This window comes from Triturus cristatus, chromosome 1_2, assembly GCF_964204655.1.
Source record: "Triturus cristatus chromosome 1_2, aTriCri1.1, whole genome shotgun sequence".
Lineage (NCBI taxonomy): Eukaryota > Metazoa > Chordata > Amphibia > Caudata > Salamandridae > Triturus > Triturus cristatus.
The window spans coordinates 855,292,420-855,308,760 of NC_140580.1; the positions used below are offsets into that span (position 1 = coordinate 855,292,420).

General features: G+C 47.2%; 1 protein-coding gene across 14 annotated transcripts in view; it reads right to left on the reverse strand.

Moving 5' to 3' along the window:
- The window catches only part of UBR4 (ubiquitin protein ligase E3 component n-recognin 4), a 1,980,383-nt gene that overhangs the window by 1,059,085 nt on the left and 904,957 nt on the right, over nt 1-16,341 (reverse strand). The gene's annotated exons all lie outside the window — the stretch shown is intronic.

Here is a 16,341-nt window from a genome sequence, read left to right on the forward strand (position 1 = left end):
AGATAGAACCTTACTCTCTATTTGTGGTGGTGTGGTCGAGCAGTAAGGCAGTATCAGAGGACAGTGTTAAGCATTTGTTGTACACACTCAGTCAGCATATGAATTCACAGACATTTCTTGCATGGTATGCCCCCACTTTTTGCTGAATTGCTGAATGTACTTTTACTGAGTGTGCCCTGGACTCCTGCCAATCAGGTGCCCAGGGCCTATGTTCCTTCCCTAAAACCCCAAATTGGCAAACCCTGGCCAGATGTCAGCCCCTGGTAAATGGTACCCTAGGTACCCAGGGCCTAGTGACCAGGGAAGGCCTCTAAGGGCTGCAGCACTTATTGTGCCACCCTTAAAGGCCCTGTACCCTAACAACCACACTGCCCTTGCAGGCGGAGTGTCTGGGTACAAGACAAAACAAAGAGTCGACATAGCACACATCCCTGTGTGCCATGCCCACAAACTACACTGCCCTAGCATAAATCAGCCACCCCTCTAGCTGGGTGCCCTATGCCACTGGTGTGGGCACAGGAGCATGAGCCCTGTGCCCCTACAGTACCCAGGTCCATTCCTGGGCACTGTAAGTGCAGTGCTGCCATTTAGAGTATATGGTGCTGAGAGCTCGTCAAACACGAATTCCACAGCACCATGATGGCAAGACTGAGAAGTTTGGTGTCAAACTTCTCAGCACATTAAACCTGCACTGATGCCAGTGTGGGATTTAATGTACCAAGCACCCCTGAGGGCATCTTAGAGATGCCCCCTGAAACCTAACCTACAATCCACGTCTTGTCTAGGAGGCTGCCACACAGCAGACATGTAGCTGGACCCCTGGGTGGAGAGCCCCCGCTTTCCTGGGCCTGCAACAATACACATCCTGGGCGAGGTGGTAGGTCTCCTCCCCCAGGATGGGCAGGGGGAAGCTTCAAAGGCATGCCGCCTTTGTGAGCTTCTCCAGGCCACTTGCTGTACCCAGCAACTGGCCCCCACCGGTTCTGACCCCGACTCTGGCAGGAAGACTGGCCGGAAACCCCAAGTAAGGACAGGGGATGTGCCAGCCTGCCAACCCCACCCCTCAGGTAGGGGAGGCGAGGTGAAGCATATTTCCGGGCGCTCGCCATCTTGAAGATGGGAAGCCCTGCCCAATCAGGACTAGGCTACTGCCCCCCTCCCACAGGAGAGTGGCAGGATAGGGGGTGTACCCACCCCAGGGCCGGGACCCATTGGTCCCTGCCCTTTACCTACCTGTAACGCCCCTAAATCTAGCATTTAGGGGCACCCTGAACCTTCCTTCTTTAGATTCCAGATTTCGAAAAAGCAAAGAAGAGCAAGAAGAAAAGACCTGCCGTGCAGCTGCGAAGAAGAGGAAGACACCAACTGCTTTGGCCCCAGTCCTACTGGCCTGTCGACCCTCAAACCTGCTCCTGCTAAAACCTCTTGTGGCCAACAACCTCACAAACTCCGGAGGACCTGGCTACCTTGTTACTGAGCATCTGGGACTCCAATGAGCAGTGGCTCTGCTAAAAGCAAGTATCTAACCCCTGGCATCAGCCCGGAACCGCAAACCCTGCACAAACTGCACCCGCCAAGCCTGGCCTGTGCTGGAGTGTACAAAGACCCCGAGGACGTCCCACCGGCGACTGTGACCCCGAATCTGGCAACCAAGGACCCACATAGACGTTCCTGACGCCTGCAGCCTCAGAACCAGGGCCCCCCCCAACCGCGATCAACAGAGGGTAAGATTTCCCGACATCAAAAGGCACCCCTGCACCCGGCGCCCTGCGGCCCCCTGTGCCCGACTCCTGGGTACCTACCTATCCTCCAACTACCCAACTTACCTCTCGAAGTGGTGGTGGGACCTGAAGAATCTTCGTCCCAGAGCTTGCAGCCTTTGTTTGTCCTCCCAGAGCTTGCAGCCTTTGTTTGTCCTGGAGCTTTCCATTGAAATCCATTGAGCGCCCGAAGGCTCAAAATCACCCTGCACCCAGCCGCCCGAGTGGCCCTGGCAGTGTAACTTCTACTCCTACCTACTTCCCCATTTGCCCTGAGTAAGTGACCCAGAGCCCAGCTCCCACAGCCACGTGGCCTGCTAGTCAGCAGCCACCAACCAAGGCCCCCCTGCCTCCCATAGGATAACATTGGGCCTAACTCACTCTGCACACGGCCGCCCCAGTGCCGCTGAGGGTGTATCAACTGTACCAACCTGACCCTGGGAGACCCCTGAGTCTGTGCCCAGAACCTTAACTCTGCCAGTCGAGTACTTACCCAAAAGCCGATAACCCAATTTCCTTCCATAGGGTAACATTGACTGGTTTCTTATGAAATTTCTTATAAGTGTGGAGTTTCTAAAACTTAAAATATTCACTTAAATTAAACCGAGTAACGAAAATGGAAATACTCACCTGCTATAGGAGAGAGTGCTGGATCTTGGTGCCCAGCACTGACCCTGAAAAGTACTCACAACCATAAGTACCACTAACCTAATTTTCTTCCATAGGAAATCATTGACTGTTTTTCTATGAAATTTCTTCTAAGTGTCAACTTTTAAAATAGCAAAATATTGCCTAAAAATCACAACAGTAACTAAGACTAATTTACTCACTTGTTTCCAATAACTGTCCCAGGACTGAATCTAGGATCCAGTCCTGGAGTTAGAAAAGTAATCCTGAAAGTAATCTATTGCAAATAACTAGAAACCCACATTGAGCTCAATGTATTATTGTGTTTGAAACTGTGCTGCCTATTGCAACAACCTGTAACTATTACCTACAAAAGTCAATTGCATATTGCAAAAGTATTTAACTAAAGCCTCTCATTCCGAGAAAGTATATTTTGATGCCTATTGTTGGTTCTAAAATAAAACAACCATATAGTTTTTATATAAACCATTGGCCTAGAGTTCAGTTGTTGAGTGTGAGAGACCATTTGCTGACAGTGTGTACAACAAATGCTTTACACTGTCCTCTGATACTGCCTTACAGCTCGACCAAGCTATCACTTTAGAGAGTAAGGTTATATCTAACTTTAACCTCTGCCAAACCTCTGGGGACTGTGGACTCTGTACACACAGTACCTATTTGGGAACAGTATATACAGAGCCACTTTCTCACACCAGGGCAGTCAAAACAGAGGCCAGACCCGGGGGATGGGGTCCCGGGAACAAAATAGCACAGCCGCCCTCCCGTTAATATAATAAAAAGAAGGTTTTTTGGTTTTTTTAAAGGCCGGGTCTCAGGGGAAGGGGTCCTCGGGGCTGCAATTGGCCTGGGAGGGAGAGCCACATGGCCTCCGTCCTGTTAATGTAATTACTTTTTTTCGGACCCCGGGGAATGGGGTCCCCAGTGGCGAAAACAGCTCAGGGAAGTGGGCGGGCCACGTGTGCACCCCCCCCCCCAATAACATTTGTTGGTAATAATTAAATTACAAAAATAATTACCGGCAAGTCGCCGGAGGCCCGTCTCCTTTCTCTCCAAATGCACCTCCCGGCATACTGCTGGTTGGGGATGAAGTCCTCTCGGCTCCAGAGGGTCCTTGGCGGCCAACTACCCCTCCTGTTATCTCCGGTAATTCCCTTACAGTGGGATTCCTGAGAGCTGGTCGGAGGCCCCACTCCCTTTCTCTAGCACTCTGCAAATGCGGCTACCAGTTAAACAAGCATTTGCAATGCAAATTTGTCTCGCATTTGTGACAGTCTGAGTTATTGACTTTGTAAATGACAATGTCTTTTACCTGTAACACTGGACAACCTGGGTCTAGTGCTGAGTCAACAAAGATAAACAAAAGGCATATCTACTAGTTCCGACATCTCTAGTTAGAGAAGAACCCTTTAGGGAACAGAACCCATCAATCACCGAGGAGTCAGTGTGTTGTCATCATCTGGGTCTGTTTCTCTTGATACACCGCACCAGGTCTAGATGGAACGACCTGATCGCGAGTAAAGAGAGGTGGCATACAAGGGTTGTAATCAGATCTCCACCAGATATGACGAAAAGGTGAATTCTCCTTCGCGTGAGAGGGGTTCAAAAAAGTGCAGCACTAAATCAAAAAAGTGTGAATAAAAATGGCTAGAGAAACTCAAAAGTGCTTTAATCGATAGAGTACCTCTGCCAAAATTAAAAAGCAAAATGGCAATTTAGCATAAATACATCGTCATTATGCTCATTGTCCATAGTATCTGGTCGACATGTTTCTGCCCACTGGGATCTAAATAGTATCAAGGGCATTCATCAGGACCTCAATTTTGCTGCTACTATGAAAAAGTGAAAGTGTAAAAATATTTATTATATTACAGACATTCCTACCACCGGTTGAACTCCGTGGATGTCAAAACCGGGTACCTAGGAAAGTGGAAAAACATAGATAAGGAAATGCGAAGAGCTATCAATGTTAACATGACCAGCAGACAACAGTATAAATATACCGTCATAAAAAACACAAATTAGTGTTGGTTACATCCAATAGTGTATTAGATTGCACTTACCCTACAGTTCTGGGTGATACCCTCACCTCAACCTGGTTTCTACTCAGGGAAGGGGGCCCCGCTCTGATAAAGGGGAGAAGAAAAAAGAAACAAGGCTGTTAAAAAACATGCCTAAATCTTTAAGCTCCCCATCATAAATGACTAAGAAGTATGAAGTTTATCCATGTCTCTAAAAAAATATATATATAAGTGGAGGTACAAAGCATGGCAGTGATGTCCTTATAAGGGTAAATTACCCCTGCCTTCTAATCAGAAAAAAAGGAAGAGCCCTAACAATTCATAGATAGATATAGTTAAAAAGCCATTGAAAGACCCAGAAGGCTCTTATGAAAAACGCTAGTGTTAAGGACTCTTATGTTGTTAGAAAAGGATTCAGAAAAAGATTCTGAGGCATTCCCAGAGTAAGAGCTAAGCTTACCTCTCCGTCGGTACCCCAGGGCGGTCTATGAGTAAAGACCGGAGGTACCGACGCGAGCAGAGAGGGAGTGTTTTATAGTGTACTAGATTGCAAACAGGTGGGTCTGTTACATCGGGGTGGCTTTGGTAAAGCCTGTAATGTTTGTGACAGCGTGAGGACCCAAATGCCAATAATGAGTACTGCGCATGCGTTGAAAGCGCAATGAAATGCGTATGTGTTGTATTAGAGACGCTGATCTAGTACATCTCTAATGCAAACAGGTGGGTCTGTTACATCGGAGTGGCTTTGGTAAAGCCTGTAATGTTTGTAACAGCGTGAGGACCCAAATGCCGATAATGAGTACTGCGCATGCGTTGAAAGCGCGATGAAGTGCGTATGTGTTGTATTAGAGACGCTGATCTAGTACATCTCTAATGCCGATATCGAGTACTGCGCATGCATTGAAAGCGCGATAGAGTGCGCATGTGTTATATTAGAGACGATGTGGTAGTACATCTCTAATATTGTCGAGCGCCTGTACTAGATTCCCACACTAAATAGATAGAAAGGGATTTCGGCAGTTTCTAGTATCAAAAGCGGCTGAAGTAGATAACCGCTTTAGTCACTGTAAGAATTAAATTCAAGATGGAAATTGTAATTTTAAAACAAAACGTGAGGGCTTTTGAAAGGACATCATATAGATCAAACAACCTCTATAAAAATGTAAACTGAACCCCTCACCCAAGCGTGTTTTAATCGATGAGCATGCGCTCATGTCAATCACAGCAAAGACAGGTGGGGCTTTGTCAGACCAGTAGAAACAGAAAGATGAGGAACTATTATGACTGGATTTTAATCTGGCATGTCGCGGTAGCCTTATGGTTGGTTCAATGTGTAAGTGCGACAAGTTCAACGAAGGATTCACAGATATAGTAGATTATGTATGTGTTGAAGACCCTCGAGTTGAACGTATCACCAACTATATACGCAATTTTCACAAATAAGGCAAATGAAAAGGGGGGCCAAATCTGACTAAACAGATTAAAAGGAGTTTGACCAGAGTGAACCAAGTGATTTGCAATCTAGTACACTATAAAACACTCCCTCTCTGCTCGCGTCGGTACCTCCGGTCTTTACTCATAGACCGCCCTGGGGTACCGACGGAGAGGTAAGCTTAGCTCTTACTCTGGGAATGCCTCAGAATCTTTTTCTGAATCCTTTTCTAACAACATAAGAGTCCTTAACACTAGCGTTTTTCATAAGAGCCTTCTGGGTCTTTCAATGGCTTTTTAACTATATCTATCTATGAATTGTTAGGGCTCTTCCTTTTTTTCTGATTAGAAGGCAGGGGTAATTTACCCTTATAAGGACATCACTGCCATGCTTTGTACCTCCACTTATATATATATTTTTTTAGAGACATGGATAAACTTCATACTTCTTAGTCATTTATGATGGGGAGCTTAAAGATTTAGGCATGTTTTTTAACAGCCTTGTTTCTTTTTTCTTCTCCCCTTTATCAGAGCGGGGCCCCCTTCCCTGAGTAGAAACCAGGTTGAGGTGAGGGTATCACCCAGAACTGTAGGGTAAGTGCAATCTAATACACTATTGGATGTAACCAACACTAATTTGTGTTTTTTATGACGGTATATTTATACTGTTGTCTGCTGGTCATGTTAACATTGATAGCTCTTCGCATTTCCTTATCTATGTTTTTCCACTTTCCTAGGTACCCGGTTTTGACATCCACGGAGTTCAACCGGTGGTAGGAATGTCTGTAATATAATAAATATTTTTACACTTTCACTTTTTCATAGTAGCAGCAAAATTGAGGTCCTGATGAATGCCCTTGATACTATTTAGATCCCAGTGGGCAGAAACATGTCGACCAGATACTATGGACAATGAGCATAATGACGATGTATTTATGCTAAATTGCCATTTTGCTTTTTAATTTTGGCAGAGGTACTCTATCGATTAAAGCACTTTTGAGTTTCTCTAGCCATTTTTATTCACACTTTTTTGATTTAGTGCTGCACTTTTTTGAACCCCTCTCACGCGAAGGAGAATTCACCTTTTCGTCATATCTGGTGGAGATCTGATTACAACCCTTGTATGCCACCTCTCTTTACTCGCGATCAGGTCGTTCCATCTAGACCTGGTGCGGTGTATCAAGAGAAACAGACCCAGATGATGACAACACACTGACTCCTCGGTGATTGATGGGTTCTGTTCCCTAAAGGGTTCTTCTCTAACTAGAGATGTCGGAACTAGTAGATATGCCTTTTGTTTATCTTTGTTGACTCAGCACTAGACCCAGGTTGTCCAGTGTTACAGTAATTCGGTTAAGGGGATTCACAACCTGCTGGTCTTTAAAATCTCTCCCTTGGACCTTCTCCCACGTTTTCTTGTTGTTAATGTCTTTTACCTACCAATGGAGTGAAAGAGGGAAGAAAATGGCAACAGAAAGGATGCTAGACAAAGTAGGAAATTGAAACAGAGATGGAACGAATCTGAGGAAAGGGGACAACTGGGATGAAAAGAAAATGTAGGGGAAACGGAAAAAGCACAATGAAGATAAACTGATCAAAAAGAGATATAAAGGGCCAGCTCTCTAAAAGGTGGAAATACCGAGGTAATTAACTGTTGTACTTAAATTAAAGAAGAAACAGTTGAAATGAGTTATGAGATAACATCAATGCTGGATAGATGCAACCACAAGACAACTGTGGTAAGACGTGGCAGTCTCCATCTTCTTTAAGGTCTACTGAATAGTAACTTTACAAATCATTTCTACTGGTGGCACATTAAAAACAATTCCCATCTTGACACTGCTATCCTCTATTAAGTAGCAATGGAAGTTTAAAGGAACATTCATTTTCATTTGATTGGCAGCCGCGTAACAGTAGTTCAGCGCCATATAGAAATACTTTAAGATATTTCACTAAATGCTGCACCTACTACATAGGGATGATATCCAGATACAATACAATACTAAACAGGAAAAGCTTTTGTCTGCATTCAGTACTTTACTATAGTAACATGGCATGTTCAAAGAATAAAATCACGGAAAAGTCTCAGCCTACACATTTAGGACACAGGACCTGAAATTAATTTGAAGAGATAAGGGCTGCATTAGTCGTCATTTTGAAACATTATCAGCACAGCATTGTACCTTCCACTTGCAGTGGAAAGTTGAAGAAAACATGGGCTTTGGCCACAGCCACCACCTGTGCATTGCCAGGCAGCAGCAGGCACAGTACTTTATCAGAGAAGGCAGCGGCCACTTATTGAGGCTTATTAACCCCTGCCACTTCCCGGTCCCTGGAGGCTCTCTGAATAACTTCAACACTTGTGGCAAGGACTCATAAAAATACAGCTGTGGATAAGGGGCCAATTTTTTTCTACATAAAATAATATGGAAATAGTTTGATCCCCGACAGTGTGGCATATATCAATATTTGCCAACGTTTGTCTTATTGCTGAATCCAGTGAACGAAAACTGAAAAGTTGCTGAATGCAATATGAAGCGCTCTGAAGCAAACCACGCCGTATGTTTACATAAACATGAAACTGTGAATCCTGCTCTACTGTGACGGTGCCTTCTCAGACTGTCTCATATCGGAAAGTGCCATTATGCAAATTGTCGAACTATGGTACTGCCTTTTGTAAAGATGACACTTTCTTCACTACCAGAACTGTTCACAGTTATCTCCTGGGAGATGCTGTGGTAGGGGCTGCAGACAGGCACCTGTGAGCGGATTTCGGCCAGTCTTATCTCGGTTTGGGCTTCCCTTCTGCCAGCCTGCCCCCTCGAAGCCCCCCCACCCGCTCCACTGTCTTGATTTGTACTGAGAGGCCAGCAGGCACAGGGATTTGCACTCGCAGGCCAAGAGCTCATATCCTTTAAGAGATTATTCAAAGAAACAAAACACTTTGTGTGGCAAGCAATTATCTCATACAGTAAGGACTCTGGTTTGTTTGAGTCAGAGTCCCTGCGATTTTTGAAGTGTACTGCTTGCTGAAAAAGAATTACAGTGAATTCAGCATACCAGTGCACTCATCCTTGATAAGCTTTTTTTTTTGATTACCGAGTCGCTTGGTGCCGTGGCTGGTGGCTGCATTAAGATGCCATCAGGACTGTCACTGATCCTCAGCTCCTGGCGGCCAGTGCAGGCCCAGTAAACGCAGACATCGCTGGGGCCCGCCCATAGGCAGGATGATTAGGAAATGGATTGCATCGGCGACGCTTGCTGGCAGCATGTCGTGAGTTAATCACAGCAAAAACAAACCGCTACGGCCCGAGAAAGATGTGCGTGCAGTGTGCACATTTTTTTTTAAAGACAGGATAAACAGTTTGTTTTTCAACTTTTGCAATGGTTGCCCTTGGAGGGGCTGTGAAAGCAAAGGGGCGGAGCCCCGACGCCCTGGCTCAGACCTGCGACTGTAATCATATCCTCTATTAAAAAATATGCAAATGACGCGTTCCTGATACTATTTCCCCTAAGGAGAAGAAAACGCTTATAAGCATTAATTTGTGTAATTACCTGCATGAGGAATTCGCTCGGGTTCGCCATATAAGATAACCAATCGCCTGTTAATTACACAGACCGTCCGTAAATGCTTCATTTATCGTGCCGTGGGGGGAAATGCACTTCGACGACCATCAGCACTCAGCATGCAGCATGGGGGTGGGGAGATTACAGACCCACTCCCCTCCCCTAACACAGTAACCGTATTAAAGTGAATATGAAACAGAAGGATAAATGAAGGTATAAACGCACACAATGAGTATGCAACACTGTCAGCAGCAGCATACAGTCAAATCAAGCCCTGTTGTCTGTTTATATTACAATGCTTCAGGCCAGTCAGTGGGGTCACTGTTAATGATAGTTCTGATAACCCAAACACGGACTGCTCGGCAATTGCTGAGGAAAGCTGCTTGATAATAATTACAAGGAAAATAGACTGACTTAACTAAAAAATGTATCTCTGCATTTATTCGCAGATGAAGGTATCTATATACTCCTGAGAAAGTTATATACCATTCACTTTTGACTGCGTGACCAAAGACGACAAAGTAACTGGGAAATGTGTTTGAAACAGAGAGCACGCAAAGTCAGCCGGCCGTAGGCGTGCCCATCACCTGTCCGCGCACAACTCCTGTCCGGAGGAGGGAGTGATTTAGGACGAGGAAGAGGTTGTGAGAGAGAGGGGGAGCAGGAGGTGAGCCCGCGAGTGGTGCGCGCACGCGAGAGCAGTCTTCACTTTTCAAGCACTTCACTCGTGCTTGTGGTGCGCCCCTGCTCACTCACGCAAGGTGGATGCCGCTACAAGCACAGTGCTTGAAAAGTGAAGACCGATGGCTTAAGGCCCTCTTAGAGCAACGCTTGCGCGCTGCCTAGGCGAGACCTAAAAACCATCGAAATTCACACAATAAAAACGTTACAGGGACATTCTAGTTAGGCTTAGTATTCCCTCGTGCAAAACCAGTGAAATTCATTAGTTATAGTCGCCAGAGTTAATTATAACTTATGCCCCTGCAATGCACTGCTTTTGACACCACATAGTACATCACTCATGACATGGTCAGTGACTTGTCCTTTAGGGTCATTAGGAGAGTGTACAGTGCTTGCCAACGGGCTACTGATCCCTTGGGCTCACTACACCCTCTCTATGACCACTTTCTGTGGGAAATGGGTATAACCCTGTCCCAGAACTCCTACGTATACCATCACAAAGATGGCTACTTCTGAAAAATCATATCCATCTCACCGCAGCCCACCTTAGGGGTGGTACTAGCCTGGAGGTGGCACGACTACCTGACTAGCTAATTTTCCCACCTGTTCAGGTGCAAAGGAGGCTCTAGACGAGGGGAGTGGATTCCTCTACTGTGAGGTGAGCAAGATTTGAATTCCAAAGGCAGCAGCTCCTTTGAAGATTGCCAGCCCATTGAGGCTAATCAGCAGGTCATTCTATGGGAAGGGTTTAACACCCCCTTCCCAGACAGTGCCTTTAACACTTAAGGAAAGGTTTTTACCATTCCCCTGAGCATAGGGAAGAATTGTAGAGAACACTGGGTAGAGGAAAGAGCCTCTACAAAAAGTTCCTCCTTCCCCTTGGACCTTATGCATCTATACCATATGAAAGACTGCAGCTAAATGTAGAACCTATGGGTAAGAGGTAGTGTCATCTGGTGGGGATGGTGTGGCAGGGTGAAGGTCTGGGACAGTGCCACAGGGTGACACTAACCCACTGCCCCACCCCCGCTAAATGTAAAAGTGGGGGGAACCGTCTGGTGATTCAGGTGGAGGTGTTCCCAGTTTTTGATGTGCAGCAGGGAGCTGAGAAGAGGTAGGAAGAGGAGGAGAGGGAAGGAAGAGGAGGAGAGGGGAGGAGGAGAGGGAAGGAAGAGGATGAGAGGAAGTGGAGGAAGAAGAGGATGATGGTGTCTAGGAGATAGAGGGTTATTGTCTTGATCCTGCTGCTGTCTGGTCTTGGCTGGTGGTCCAGGCTCCAGTGCATGAGACTCTTCAAAGGCCAGCTTCACCTAATGAGGAATAGGTGCTGAGGAATAGGTGCTGAGGTTTTGGTGGAGGCTGGGTGAAGATCTTGCCGGTTTGTGGATGGATGAGGATCCACTTCTGCCTGTCGAGCTCCTCCTGTAAAAACTACAGGATGGGCTGCCCCTGGTCACTGGATGCAATGGAGGACTGGGCTTTGGGCATGTAGATGTTGGAGCCGAAGGAGTTGGCGGCACTGGGAGCTAATACTTCTGCAGCTGTTTTGGTGCTGGAGGGTGGCTTAGACTTGTATCCGAATCATGATTTCAGTGCTCACAATGGCCCTCAGGAAGTGGTGGACTGAAAGCCTAAAACTGGGCCTCAGGGCTCAGCCTTGGTTTGATGATAGGGAGGTGGTGGAGAGACGGAGGGCACACTCAAGGTTAAGGTCTTCCATTGTCAGGCCTGTAGGATCTGCGACGTAAGTCTCTGACTCCGACTGGGAGCTCAGATCGAGGCTGAAATGAAGAGGCTGCTCACCTGACAGCCCTGGCCCTGTGTCCTCCTCGACGTCTCAGACCCTGGAGAGGTCCGGGGTGTCATCTCCAAACTGCTGCACCATGGGTCAGTGACCGAGGTAACGGTAGCATCAGTAGTGCAAGGTTTTTTTCCAGTTGAAGACAAGGTAGGTGAGGCAAGAGAAGCAGGAGGCCTCTTCGTGCTATAGGGGAAAGAGGTTGCAAACCCGGGTCAGGTCTGTCCAGGTGGGACTTTGCACAACACTAGGGAAAAAGTTGGAATGGAGGCCTTTCTATTACGCAGTCACCCTTTTCCGGGAAGTTACAATAGAGTAAGCCTCAAGAAGAGCAATGGCTCCGAAGGACGCGTTGAGTTGAACCTAGTCACAGAGTGAGACGAAGGTTGAAAAGACACCGAAATGTATAGCAAGCAATAATTACTTCAACCAATAGGAATGGGAAATCCAAAGCTATCGAAGATCACCACGAGGCATCGACCTAGAGCAGTAGGGACACGTCAGAAACAAAAAGCAGCAAAAAAAACAATCTAACAATGGAGCCTATGCACAATATCTGTAAAAGGAGTTACTATACCTCTTGACTTGAAAGGCTTCTTTGAAGAAAAGCAAGTTGTAGCTGTCTGAGCCCGACATTAGATGGCAGGAGCATGCAGCACTATCTGACGTGGAAAGGAAAGAACTGTCAGCGCGCCAGGGTGGCACCTATAACCGCGCATGTCACTTATGGCACGTGAGACTTAGATGTGGAGCCAAACAACGCCACCAACCGCACACAGGGATACCGCTCGAAAATCGTCCAGATCCTGTATGACGTGCCTGGGGAATATTCTAAAATAAGGAATCTGTGGGTAGACGTCCATCGCTGAGATTCTATATTTATATATGTAAATCTTACCCTTGAACAAGATCTCTGTGGAGATTGAAACGCGTTGGGTTGCTGGCACGCTTGTTAAAAAAGATTGCTGTAGCAGCGTGAAACAACTTTGAGTTAATTTGTATCACAACACGCATCTGCGAGCGGAATTCTCTTTGGGGATACAATGTTGTAGTTGGAAACAGATTGACCCTGCCGTACCGCTTTACACACCGCCGGAGAGCGTCCTGATGTGCTAGAAAGTGGGTCAGCTTTGATGGATATCTATCTATCTATACACACACACACACACACACACACACACACACACACACACGTCTTTGTATGTATGTGGTATAGCTATAAAGCGAACGGGTAAAAAGGCAGAGGAGCGCTGTACAGAGTCAAAAAACGTAGCTGGTGATTGACAGGATTGACTCGTGACTAAGCAGCAGTGATATAAATAGAGTTAACACTAATTCCAGCCTGAGACTTTTTTTTTTTTAACCTATATCACAAAAACTACTGGACAGATTTACACTAAATCAAATGTAACACAATTTCAGATTAATGTTTTACCGTCATGCCAGGTTTAGAGTAAATCCATTAAGCCATTTGGGCTGTGGGTGAGAGATGAATTTCACATATGGGCTAAAATAGAAAAGGACTCATTTTCACACGCCTTCCATCCCCCTTTGTTTTTTTTCCCCCATGGACAGCTCTCCGAGAACCTGTCAGTTTGTGCAAATTCATCCACAGGTTTAAAAGGTATAGGCAAATCAAAAAAATTCCTTTGTAATGAAAGGTGTGTCTGAAACATAGCTAAACTGTGGCTTTTACCGGTGTACTTTAATAAATGTGCACTGGCATCCCACACTAGACAGGACCTTATTCAAGGTTAGGACTATGAACGTAGATTTAATAATGGAGACTACTTCCCTTCAAATCCAGTTCTCCAGCATTGACATTTTTCATACATAGACCTGCTTGAACTTTAAATAGCAGTAAGCCATGTTAAAATGGCAATAGGCCAAACAACGTTGTATATTCAGAGCATATCCACTTCATTTGAAATTTAAACTTCAGCCATTGAGGTCGAAGTGCTGAGCTCTCTACTCCCCTTAGAGGCCACCACAGCTCAGATGCCTTTGCATTATTGGAAGTATAATCATAACAGAAAGTGAGCCTTTGACAGGGGAACAGGGAGGGTACAATGTAAATCTATGAAACTGGAACTGGGGTTGCACTTAAGTAACTGTGAGAAAGTGCCATCTTTCTTGCATGGTATGCCCCGCCCCCACTTTTGGCGGAAATTCAGAATGTACTTTGACTGAGTGTGCCCTGGACTCCTGCCAATCAGGTGCCCAGGGCCTATGTTCCTTCCCTAAAAACCTAAAAGCCAAATTGGCAAACCCTGGCCACATGTCAGCCCCTGGTAAATAGTACCCTAGGTACCCAGGGCCTTGTGACCAGGGAAGGCCTCTAAGGGCTGCAGCACTCATTGTGCCACCCTTAGAGGCCCTGTACCCTAACACTCACACACTGCCCTTGCAGGCTGAGTGTCTGGTTACAAGACAAAACAGAGTCGAAATGGCACACATCCCTGTGTGCCATGCCCACCACCTACACTGCCATGGCATACATCAGTCACCCCTCTAGCTGGGTGCCCTATGCCAGTGGTGTGGGCACAGGAGCATGAGCCCTGTGTCCCTACAGTACCCAGGTCCATTCCTGGGCACTGTAAGTGCAGTGCTGCCATTTAAGAGTACATGGTGCTGAAAGCTCGTCAAACACGAACTCCACAGCACCATAATGGCAACACTGAGAAGTTTGGTATCAAACTTCTCAGCACATTAAACCCGCACTGAAGCCAGTGTGGGATTTAATGTGCCAAGCACCCCAGAGGGCTTCTTAGAGATGCCCCCTGAAATCTAACCTACAATCCACGACTGGTCTGAGAATCTGCCTAGGCTGCCACACAGCAGACATGTTGCTGGACCCCTGGGTAGGAGAGCCCCTGCTCTCCTGGGCCTGCAACAATGCACATCCTGGGCGAGGTGCTAGATCTCCTCCCCCAGGATGGGCAGGGGGAAGCTTCAAAGGCATTGCGCCTCTGTGAGCTTCCCCAGGCCACTGCAACCCTCCACTCTGGCGGGAAGCTTGGCCGAAAACCCCAAATAAGGATAGGGGATGTGCCAGCCTGCCAACCCCACTCCTCAGGTAGGGGAGGCGAGGTGAAGCACATCTACGGGCGCTCGCCATCTTGAAGATGGAAGGCCCTACCCAATCAGGACTAGGCTACTGCCCCCCTCCCACAGGAGAGTGGCAGAATAGGGGGTGTACCCACCCCAGGACAGGGACCCATTTGCCCTTTACCTACCTGTAACGCCCCTAAATCTAGTATTTAGGGGCACCATGAACCTTCCTTCCCCCAGATTCCAGATTCTACAAAGAAGAGCAAGAAGAAAGAAGACCTGCCCTGCAGCTGCTAAGAAGAGGAAGACACCAACTGCTTTGGCCCCAGCCCTATCGGCCTGTCGACCCTCGAGCCTGCTCCTATCCGGCATCTCTTGTGGCCAGCAACCTCACAAACCCCGGAGGACCTGGCTACCTTTTGGCTCTAAGCCCCTGGGACTCCCATGAGTAGAGACTCTACTCAAAATCTGCTTCTAATCCCTGGCATCAGCCCGGAACCGCGAACCCTTCACACTCTGCACCCGTCAAGCCTGGCCTGTGCCGGAGTGAACAAAAACCACGAGGACGACCCCACGGCGACTGTGACCCCGAGTCCGTCACCCAAGGACTTCCCTCGACACTCCTGACGACGCCTGCAGCCTCAGAACCAGGTGCCCCCCCCAACCGCGATCAACAGAGGGTAAGATCTCTTGACACCAAAAGGCACCCCTGCACCCGGCGCCCCGCGCCCCCCTATGCCCAACTCCCAGGTACCTACCTATCCTCCAACTACCCAACTTACCTCTCGAAGTGGTGGTGGCACCTGAAGAATCTTCGTCCCCGAGCTTGCAGTCTTTCTAAACCGGAGCTTTCCCATTGAAATCAATTGAGCGCCCGAAGGCTCGAAAGCACCCTGCACCCAGCTGCCCAAGTGGCCCTGGCAGTGTAACCTCTACACCTATCTACTTCCCCATTTGCCCTGAGCAAGTGACCAAGAGCCCAGCTCCCACAGCCGCATGGCTTGCTAGTCAGCAGCCACCAACCAAGGCCCCCCTGCCGCCCATAGGATAACATTGGGCCTAACTCTCTCTGCACCCGGCCGCCCCTGTGCCGCTGAGGGTGTAACAACTGTACCTACCTGACCCTGGGGACCCCTGAGTCTATGCCCAGAACCTTAACTCTGCCAGTCAAGTACTTACCTTAAAGCCGATAACTCAATTTTCTCCATAGGGTAACATTGACTGGTTTTTCCTGAAATTTCTTCTAAGTGTGGACTTTTCAAAACTTAAAATATTCACCAAAAATCAGGAGAGTAACGAAAACGAAAATACTCACCTGCTATTAGGTGAGCTCCTAGTGCTGGATCTTGGTACCCAGCACTGACTCTGAAAAATACCAGTAACCCAA